The following is an 11,515-nucleotide window of genomic DNA, read 5'->3' as shown; positions in this document are numbered from 1 at the left end:
GGGCCCTCCCCAATGGCAGACCAATTAGCCATGGACCCATGGGACTACGTTAGGCAATTATATGGTAGGCGTAGACTTATAGACCTCTCGGCATGAACAGCTATCACAGTTAAAACTAGGAGAAGGGCTGTACAAACTTTTGGATGGAAAGGCAAATGCCATTTGAGACATCTCTATGGGACTCAGAGGCCCTGGAGTACCTGCGTGGGTTTGTAGGTTATAGACAGTGTGATATACTGGGCATCTCCAAACTTGGTAATATTAAGAATAATGAAGGGTGGCTGACCTTTGTGCTACTACAGAGGCCATATGATCTGGCGGGGGAGCTAATTCCTGTGCTACCTCCAGGTTAGATCGATCCTGGCCGGCTAAATTGATGAGTCCCCAAAAATATTGAGGAACCCGTGGGAATACAGGGTCCTTGGGGCCCCACTACACAGGCATGCAGTTTCTCAGATATACACCACATTGCTTAATAATAGTCAGCCCCTCCTGATGGCACTGAGAGAGGAATGGAAGGTGACCTGGGCAGCCTGCAGGATGATGATTTGGGTGGTGCGCAGATATCCTGGAGTGGTTACAATCTGAACTGGGTACAGACTGCTCCATTCAAAATTACTTTATCATGCTTACTTCACCAGTATCAGGCTGTATACTATGAGTAAGATACACATCAACAAGTACCAGAAAGAGTGCAGCCAAAAGGAAACATTGCTGCACACGATCTGGGCTTGTCCAAGGATCAGGGGATTCTCTGTGCGAATACAGTGCAAACTCTCATGGGTCATTGGTGATTCACTAACACTTATCCCTCAGATGGTTACCTTGGCAATTTGGGACGTCATAACCCTGAACAGGTACACGCTTTTTTTCTGCAACATGGCTCTGGCTATGTCCAGGAGGGACATACTATGCTGCTTGGGGAGTGTAAGTGTCCGATGCTCAGTAAGCAAGTAGACATCCAACGTAGATTGGTGGTGACAGGCTTCAAAACCAATCTACTTGGCAAGGTAATGACCCACCGAGACGTTTACAAAGATATGCGGACTATGGCAAGTTTCGAAGGTAGAAGGAGGCAGAGTGACCAGACCCCAAGAAATGATCGCTCTTGTTGGACCCTATCCCAGTGGCCATAACGAGGGGCAGAAGAGCTCTATAGTAGGGAACATTGAAAGGGAACAGGGTTGATTGAAAGGGAACAGGGTTGAGCATGGGAATCCTGTTCTACTAGGCCAATCCACTGTACGATCGCTTCAGTTTTTATTGATGACTGTCATGTCCGCAAGACACAGCAGCCGAGGTTGTTGTAGTTTTTAATGAGTTATGGTGTTTGTAGGAAATTGGGTTTTTGATTGAGGAGGGTGAAGGTTCTCCTAAAGCAAAAACTACAATCCCTGTCAGGGTGAACCACAAAAGTCACTAATTAACCTGAGCTTAATCTGCTCGTAGCTTGGCACAAAAGTAATCAGGCTTAATTAAGAGGCGTTGTGTTAAGTATTTATGCAGCACACCAAACAAACATTAATAAAGTTAAACTCAACCCAATAAAAATCCCAAATCAATTTAGATAAATAGTGTAAATCTTAATAAATGAAAACAAAAAGGCCAACCACTTGAAAGGGAGATAAGCAATTTTAAAGATTTAAGTAAAAATAGCACCAAGAAGCAGAAAGTGCTAATTGTGGATATCTGGTTGTGCTAGACCGGGACAAAATCACAAGTTCAGGCCAACTATGATGGTGTGTGGACCAAATACAGGGACCAGGTTAGTCCCACTTAAAAAGATACCTTCTCAAAGTCCAGCATACAGAGTTCAGTACTTCATAATTTTACTGGAGAAGCTCTACTGATGCCAGCCAAGAGTCCAGGTCCAGGGGAGGCGCCTCTTGGGAATTCAGAATTTACTCAAGCAGAGGCCAGAAGGGATCAAGCACTTAAAGTTACATGTCCAGGCAAGGCCAGTTGCAGCAGGTCAACTAGGCAGTTCGGGAGAGGCCTTTGGAGCTCATCTGCTCCTGCAGCTTAGAATGGGAGGTCAACCAACTGACCCTTAGAGTCACTGAGGTTAGCCTGGGACCAAGTGAGCAGGTCCAGTCTTCCTTATCAGAGAGCAGGACCGGCCTCAAGCAGCAGGGCAGCCCTCTGAAGAAGATCACAGGCCTCAAGAAGCAGGGCAGTCCTCTGAGGAACAAGGCAGGAATCAAGCAACAGGGCAGTCCTCTGGTAGCAGCACAGCAGTCATCTGAAGAACAAGACAAGCCTCTAACAGCAGGGCAGTCCTCTGGGGAAAAAGGCAGGACTCAAGCAGAATGGCAGTCCTATGGGGAACAAGGCTGTCCTTCTTATGTAATGTCTACAGGTCATAGAGCGTACTGATGAGTGGCTCAGGAAGTCCAATATTTATACCTGATGCCACTCCTAGAAATGGGGGAAGTCGCTAGTCTATCCCCACATCTGGTTCTGGAAAGTTTCTTCCTTCCCCTTTCTTTCTCTGCCCAGGCTCCAGGAGGTCTAGGGTGAAAAAAGTCTGGCATTTCACATGACAAATCTCAATTAAAAGGATTTGAAAAAAAAGTTGGAGGATAACTTTCTACACAGCATAGTCTGCCTGAGGGCCTCAGTACATCTACTAACAGGGTGAGAGAGGCCAGGTTTGTACATACTCTAGTTTGCCAGTGCACGCTTCAGCATTATGACAGACATTGGATGGAGGGACAGGTTTGCACCTGCAACATTTGCCTAGCAACATTTGTTGGGATATGTACATAGTCCCATCTGTCTGTTCAGTCCCCAAGACGTGCTCAACATTTGAAGAACACCATAGACACTCACAGGCCAGTCTTCAGGGTGTCCTAGGCATACCTACATGACCAAGTCCCAGATACAAAGTGGTTTAACTGCTTGCACTGTTCTCCACTCTCCTGGGAGTGTGCAGTCCTCTAGTCACAGCACTTCTAGTCACTGCCTGGCCTTTGCTAAACATAGGCTTCTATGCCAATAGTGTCCTGTGAATAAATAGGTGTTTCAACCACACCATTTTCAGTCCCTTCCTGCCCTGGGATGTTCAGAGGATGCTAGGCCCCTAGCTGCACCTAATGTCCTAAACAGGGACTTTAGGATCAACACCTCCAGCCCTCCCTGAGTGTTCTGTTGCTGTTCCACATTTCACATTTAGGAGAACTGAGTCTCACATCACACTTGCTGGTCCCACCTTGGTGCAACTTCCTCTCAACAACTGCACAGCAGCACCATCTGGGTAGAGCCGAGATCAGAGGTGCATAGCACTGTAGTAATAATGCATACGGTCTAGGCTGGTGCACCTTAAACGCACGAGAACAGTCAGAAGCTATAGGTAAATGTGTGCTGACACAGAAAAAGGTGCCACCACCACTTCTGAGCAGAGCACACTTGTATGTATATACATATATATAAAAATATATATATATATATATATATATATATATATATATATATATATATATATATATATATATATATATATTGGTATTCATATAGAGCAATCCCTGAGATCACTGATATGTCGATATTCATATATAATTTCTATCTATCTATCTATCTACCTATCTCTCTGCCTGCTGAGAAAAAGGCGCATGGGTTGTCCCAAATGACATTTCTCCATGCAATATTCCATAGGATAGCTCAAACACGGCTGAAAGGTATTGTACCAGATTTGGGAGAATGCTAGATCTTTACCCAGAAAGTGTGATTTTTGTGATTTGGTGTACATCCATTCAATATATATATATATATATATATATATATATATATATATATATATATATATATATATATATATATATATATATATATATTTTTTTTTTTTTTTTACTGAACAAAAACAAAGGTTAAAGGGATGCTATGGTTAGGTTGACGTTTTACCCATACAAAACCATGGACATTCAGCAGTTATAGTTTTACTTGTAGTTATACTTATGTTAAGAAACTATAACTGGTTGCCCAAAGTTACTTTCCGGCACAAGGTTATAGTTTCTTCAAATAAGTATAACTATGACTGCTGACTGGTTTTGAATGGGTAAAACGTCAACCTAACTACAACATCCTTGTACTATTTGTTTTTTCAGTGAATTTCTATGTTTTTTTAACACGCATATATTTCTGTCAGGTTGCGGCCAGCCAACCAGGGCCTTGCTTTTTCACTGGATTTCAGGAGGATCTGAGGAGGATTCAAGGATCCCTGGATCAACCCAAAACAAATTGGGCAATTTATTTCCCATGAAGGGCCCCTAAGGGACCCCTCCATGTGTCCTATGGGGCAGAAAACCTGTATCCTGACCTCTTATGTGTTTTAACACTGTTATTTCCTCTGCCAATGCGAGAAACAAAATAGCGGCCACAACTTATCTGTCAGGTTGCGGCCAGCCAATCAGGGCCTAGCTTTTCCTCTGGATCTGAGGAGAATCCGAGAAGGATCCGAGGAGGATCCGCACCTCTAGATATACAGATTTCTTTTTCCTTGTATAACTCCAAAACTACTTAACGGATTTACACCAAATTATAAAAAGCACACTTACTTGACCAAGATCTAGCTTCCTGCCAAATTTGGTGTTAATCAGTTCAATGGTTTGGGCTGTAGACGTGTTCAAATATTAAAAATTCCATAGGCATGCAATGAGGAAAAAGTGTCTTGGTAGCACCCCTTTTTCTCGGGCCCGCTTGGCAAATCACCCCAAAATGTTCGCACAGCTGCTGACCTGACTGACGTATTAGTTTTTGACAATTCTGTGAAGATTCGTCAAATGGCGCCAAAGTTATGGGCAAAACATAAAAATGCTCCTTCTATTGAAAAAGGTGGTCCTAACTATAACTATATTTGTATATATATCTCCTCACTTATGAAACCAAAGGTTACAGGGATGTTATAGTTAGGTTCTGAATTTACTTGCATAAAACCACAGAAATTCAGCAGTTAATTCAGGTAACTATAACTTGCGCCCCCACCATGCACAAGAATCTCTTCAATAATTTGACTGCCAATGTTACATTGCTATTTTTAATTATGTTATAAATGTTGTCAGTAGGTAGTTATAGTTAGGAACTAGTTTCCATAGGAAGGGATGTTTTTTGTTTTGCTAATAACTTTAATGCTGTTTGACAAATCCTCACATAATTTTCAAAACTAATTTGCCACTCACTTCAGCTGCTGTGTTAGGAATTTCAGGGTGTTTCGTCAAACGGGGGCTGAGAAAAATGCGCTTTTCCCATGCTATTTCCCATAGGTATTTTGAACACGACTACAAACCAAACCCAAAACTGCTCAATGGAATGACACCGAATTTGGCAGAAAGGTAGATTTTGGTCCAGAAAGATCTCTTTTTGTGATTTGGTGTAAATCCATTTGGTAGTTTGGAGTTGTTAAAGAAATAAGAAATTTGTATATCTAGGGACACGGATCCTCCATGCACCCTTGATCATGCCAATAGGCCTGCTTTTTATGATTTGACTGCTTGACAAAATGTTGTGTTTTGTTTTTAGTTCTACATTGGCTGTTTTGTAATTTGTAGTATGTCTTTATGGAATGTTAACAGCAAAGAACTCTGATGACCTCACAGATGCTGGGTTTGACAGTTTGCTGCACCTCAGTGTTGTGACTCCTGGTTCATTCCCACATGATTGAGAATACAACATTTATTTGGTGACGAGGAGCTCATCAACACCATTTGAACCTACGCGACCTCATTTTTTTCTTCAGGTCCTCGCAGCCCTTCGTTTCGTTATTCTTGTAACCAGCATTGAAACAGCCGGCATCCTGTGAATGGAGATTGGACTCCGCCTCTGTACAACTGCGGTAACCCTTTAATCCTTTGTTTTTCAGTCTGTTTTTGCTCGCTCGCAGCACTGTAACTGTTGCCTGGTAACAGACGCCACGTCTACTATTTCAATACACGCGAGGTTGGATGCGCGCGGCATTTAAGATGCCAATCCGTTACCTAGTTACAGACCCATGAAGGATTACGGCGTCTGAACACGTGCAGCACAAAATCTATGGTAAAAATTGACTCTTCGACAATTGTGTTTCATTTCCGTCACGTGTTCAAGTGTTGTTGACGTGTGTCAAAGATACGCGAAAGTTGCAAAGCAACTGCACAGCTGAAGGAATAACTTCATGTTCAGCCTCAGCAATAGACTTTTAAACATTAGCACGTTGTCGTTGCCGCATTAAAAAGGAAATACAAATAAATCAGACGCAACAAGGATTCACCAACGGCAGTTGCTGTGATTTCTTAAGGATGCTTACTGAGTCTGGCAATTTATAACTGTTACCGTTTATTGTAGATTTACACAGCAATCTACACGCTTTTAGTTGAACTGTTACTGGCATATGGAACTTCACTTTGGGTGTTAAATGAGTATAACACATGTTTCATACAATTTGTTTACAGCAAGCGTCCACTTAACAAATTTTGACCGGCGTTTTGTGTGATTCTAGTTTCTGTCTCACACACTTGTACTTTGACTGCTACATAATTTTGCGGAGCTGCACAGCAATCCGCACGCTTATACCTAGCTGTCTGTTGCTATACTTTGTGCGCACCTTTTTGGCTATCATGATGCAAACGGCCAACTTACCTGTGGTATTTCTACCCGAACCTGGCATCCCTATCATAAGATGTCAACACTTGTTCAAATCTTTTGAGAGTTATTTGGTTGCCATAGATGTGGTTAACTTTTCTGCTGCTCGTAAGAAGGCGATTTTGTACAATTGCCTTGGCACAGAGGGGTGGAGAATCTTCGACCATCAACCCCAAGTGCAACCTTTTGCCACTGGTGATTGGGATGTGTTCACCAAGGCAGTGAGAAGAAATACAAAATCACTTCAAGGATGACCTTAGCATCATTGTTGAGAGACACAAATTCTTTACGCTGAAGCAATATCAGCATGAGTCAATTGATAGTTTTGTAGCTGAACTTAGAGTCTTAGCATCCACTTGCGAGTTTGTAGGTCCTCTGGATCAGTATCTCAGGGATCAACTTGTAGTGAATTGTTTTGATTAAAAAATTCAGGAAAAGATCTTATGTTGCAGGGACCCGACTTTGAGCGAAACTTTTGAAATTACTAGAGGCATTGAATGTTCTGTTTTAGCCTCTAAGGAGTTGGGTAAAATGAGAGGGACTCAAGTTGAAAATGTAAGTTTGGTAGCACAGAAATCCAAAAACGTAATGTCTACTACCCCGGATTCGAAAAAGAGCAACACCAAGAGTTTGTTGTGTTTCAGGTGTGGCTCTAAATCACACACGGCCAACTCCCCTAATTGTCCAGCTTTAGGAAAGACGTGTATGAAATGTAAGAAGTCTGGTCATTTTGCTCGAGTATGTAGGCACACACAAAAGGTGAAGTTAGTTGAACAACAACAACTTGTTGAGAGACAAATGGATGATAGTGATTTGGATCTGTTAAAAAAGTGTGTTTTGATTGTTGATGATGCGTCCAATTGTGAGTCTGGCTTTAAATGTTCCAAGGATCCTGTCTGTGAAATCATGATAGGAGAAGTTAAGCTGAAAGTTACAGTGGATTCAGGTTCACCCATAACGATAGTATCTGATACAAATTATTATTCCTTTCGGGGTGACCTTTCTTTATCCGCACCTGATATAAAAACTGTGGCATTTGATGGCCAAGAGATTTATATGATGGGGTATTTTAATGGAAAGATTGGTTACCAGCATAAGATCATCAACACAAAAGTGTACGTAGCTAAGATAGGGTACAATATTTTGGGGTGGAAAGATCAGGGACAGTTTGGAATTGTTCTTGGGCCGGGCACTGAACAACCCATCACTTTGGTAGAGAAAGTGAATGTAAAACTGGATTCTATCCAGGATTTTCTCATTAAGCACTCTGAGGTTTTGGGAGATAAGCTTGGGTTGGTGAAGGGATACGAGCACAAAATTGTTCTTAAACCTGATGTTGTTCCTGTGGTGCATAAAGTGCGTAATGTGCCTTTGAGTGTCAGGGGGAAGGTGAAAGAGCACTTGCGTGAATTGTGCAAGGAGGGAGTTATTGAACCAGTTAACTCATCATAATGGGTGTCTCCGATTGTAGTCGCAGTTAAGAAAACCGGGGAGTTGAGGTTGTGTGTGGACTTGAGGTCCTTGAACAAAAACATTTTGGTTGATTGTTTTCCTTTACTCAAAATTCAAGATTTATTGACTCGTTTAGGGGAGATGAAAGTTTTCTCCACAACTGACCTCAGGACTGCCTACCGTCAAGTAGAGTTGAGTAAGGAGTCCCGTTCTCTTACCACATTCATCACACCGTTTGGTGCTTTCAGATTCTTGCGGATGCCTTTCAGTTTAGCTTCCGCGGCGTCTGTGTTCCAGAAACTTATGTTTCAGCAATTTGGAGATATACAGGGAGTTCTGGCATACCAGGACGACATTCTGATAGGCTTGGAATCAATTCAAGATCATGTGCTTAAGTTGGATAGAGTTATAGGAATTTTAAATGATCACGGGATTACTGTAAGAAAAGATAAATGCAAGTTTATGTGGATTCAGTTGATTATTTAGGTCATGAAATTTCTGCACAAGGCATTCTTCCCAAGAGGGATTTGTTGTTGGCTATTGAAAATTCTCCTGCACCTTATGATAAAGACCAGTTAAGGTCTTTTTTGGGTCTTTGCAAGTACTACTCACGTTTTGTACACTATTTTGCTTATTTGTCGGAGCTGTTGAGAAGGATTTTGAGGAAGGGTGAAAAAAATTTATGCTAGGAGGAGCAGGTGCAGGCTTTCACTACGCCTAAGTCGCTCATCATAGAGGCTCCTGCCCTTCATTCATTCGATGATGATCTACCTTCAGTGATTACAGTGAATGCAAGTGGGGTTGGTCTGGGAGCTGTTCTGAGTCAGATGGAGAAAGGTAAAGAGCATACTATCGCATTTGCGTCAAGACGTCTTTCTGAAGCTGAGATTAATTATAGCACGATCGAGAGGGAAGCTTTGGCTTGTGTTTGGGGTGTAAATCATTTCTCAGCGTATGTTTGGGGAAGGGAGTTTACGTTAGTCACGGATCACAAGCCATTGGTTTACCTTCGGAATGATGAAGTCTTTAATAAGACCAGTACTAGGCTGACCAGATTGTTAGCTAAATTGTATTAGTTCAACATGAAGGTGAAGCACATTACGGAGGCAAATAACTGAAGAGCAGATTTTCTTTCTAGGTGTCCTGTTCGCAATACTAAGATTGGGAAGCAATCGGTGGATGAGGATATTCTGGTGGGAATGATTGATGGTGTGTTCGTAGCTGGTGAGGTCATTTCTAGGCAGGTTTGGAAGGAGGCTATGAGCAAGGATAAGTCTTTACTACTCCTTAAGAAATATATTTGTGAAGGTTGGCCAACGGAGAATGGTGTTCCAGACATGATTAAACTTTATGGCAAAGTCAAGGAGGAGTTAAATGTAAAAGACGACCTAGTTTTGAGGGGGGAACGTTTGATACCTCCTTATGAGTTAAGGCGCAGGTTGGTAAGATTGGCTCATCAAGGACATGTTGGTATCACAGGTACGAGGAGGCGATTACGTTTGTATTATTGGTGGCCAGGTATGGACACAGAAGTTGAAGTAGCAGTTAAGAATTGTTGTTGCAGAGAGGTAGATAAAAGTTTGCACACCAGGGAAGTGCCTTTATGTCCTGTACCTTTCCCTGACAAGCCCTGGCAGAAATTGGGTCTGGATTTTATGGGTCCAATAAGGGGTTGCAACGATGGAAAGAAATATGTGTTGGTTGCAGTGGATTATTTCTCTAAATGGGTATCGTACAGGTTTCTAAGAGAACTGAATACCACCAGCGTAATTGACTTTTTGAAGGAGATTTTTTATTGGGAAGGGATTCCAGAGTTTCTGGTCACTGACAATGGCGTACAATTTATCTCACACCAGATGGTTGATTTTTTAAGGAAACTTAATGTAAAACATCTTACAACTGCATTGTATAGTCCGCAGGGCAACCGTTTGGTTGAAAGAGTGAACAGAATATTCAAGGAGTCTATACAATTGGCCATTAGTTCAGGGAAGAACGTGCAAGAAGTGGTTTCAGAAAGGATCTGGAGTTAACATAACACGCCACATTCTTCTACAGGAGTTACTCCTTTTGTGCTTTTGAAAGGCAGACTTTGGGGAGTGACGGAGGTGTTGACATAAGTCAAGTAAGAGATAAAGTAGAAAGACAGCAAGGTAGAAGCAAATGGAGATATGACAATCTCAAAAGAGTCAAGGTGGTTCCAATTGCTGTTGGTGATGAAGTTAGAGTGAAGAAACCTCAGGGCAAAGGGAAGGGAGTCTCAAGTTTTTTTCCCACCACTAAGGTTATGAGAGTGTCAAAACATTCCGTTATGGTAGAAGGAGGCAATTGGTGGAATATGAGGAATGTGGTGAAGGTGGCTGGTGCGATTCCAGAAGTTAATTTTTCGGGTATTTGAGTTGGTGGAGAAATGGGTGTTAATGCTTGTGACGGTGGTACCTTTGAGAGGGGTGTGAGTGAGAAGGCGAGGCAATGCAGAGTTCTTCATGAGGGAAATTCTGGAGTGCTCGCAGGGAGTTCGGAAGCAGATATACGGGGTGATGGGGTGTTGCTTGTATGTGGAGATTCAAGCACTCAAGCTGCGGGTGTATTGGATAAAGTTGAAAGGTCAGAGGGAGGTGTTATTCAGGAGGATGTGTTGGATACGCCAAAAAGGAATGTGACTAAACCAAAGTATTTAAATCAATATGTTATGTATTGAGAATTTATCATATTTCAAAAGCAGTTAAATCTATATGTAATGTTTTAGGAACTATTTTATGTTGTTTTTAGTTAGTTGCATATGGTTTTTTGGGGTTTCATTTTGTTTGTTAAGGGGGAAGATGTGTTGTGTTTTGTTTGTAGTTCTACATTGGCTGTTTTGTAAGCCTTTATGGAATGTTAACAGCAAAGAACTCTGATGACCTCACAGATGCTGGGTTTGACAGTTTGCTGCAACTCGGTGCTGTGAGGACGTTGGTGTTGATCAGGAAATAAACTTCGTGTTCAAGGGTTAATCCAGGCTCCTGACTCATTCCAGTTTGATTGAGAATACAACACAAAACCAGTAGATTTGCCTTTCTTACATTGGCACTCTTTAAATTGTTACATGACCGTCAGCCGTGTGCGACATGGGAAGGGGTTGGGGGTCCTGCACCCAACCTCTCAAGGCAATGGACAACTTATTTTAATTTAAAGAAAACATAGTAATTCACTGAGAAAACCAAAGGTTTAGGTGACATAATCGGAAGTATAAAATATCTTAATTTACATTACAAAAAAAATTACAAAAAACCTTATGAATTCACTGAAACGAAAACAAATGTTAAAGGAATGGTATAGGTAGATGAAATGTCAGATAAAACATATCATTTTAAACTAGAAAAGATACTGAGATTCACCAGCTATAGTTATTTCAAGTAACTATAACTTGTGCCCTAAAGTAACTATAAATTGCACCTTTGCCATGCTCTGC

Source organism: Pleurodeles waltl, chromosome 3_1 (genome assembly GCF_031143425.1).
Source record: "Pleurodeles waltl isolate 20211129_DDA chromosome 3_1, aPleWal1.hap1.20221129, whole genome shotgun sequence".
Taxonomy (NCBI): Eukaryota; Metazoa; Chordata; class Amphibia; order Caudata; family Salamandridae; genus Pleurodeles; species Pleurodeles waltl.
This window is presented reverse-complemented; position numbering follows the sequence as displayed.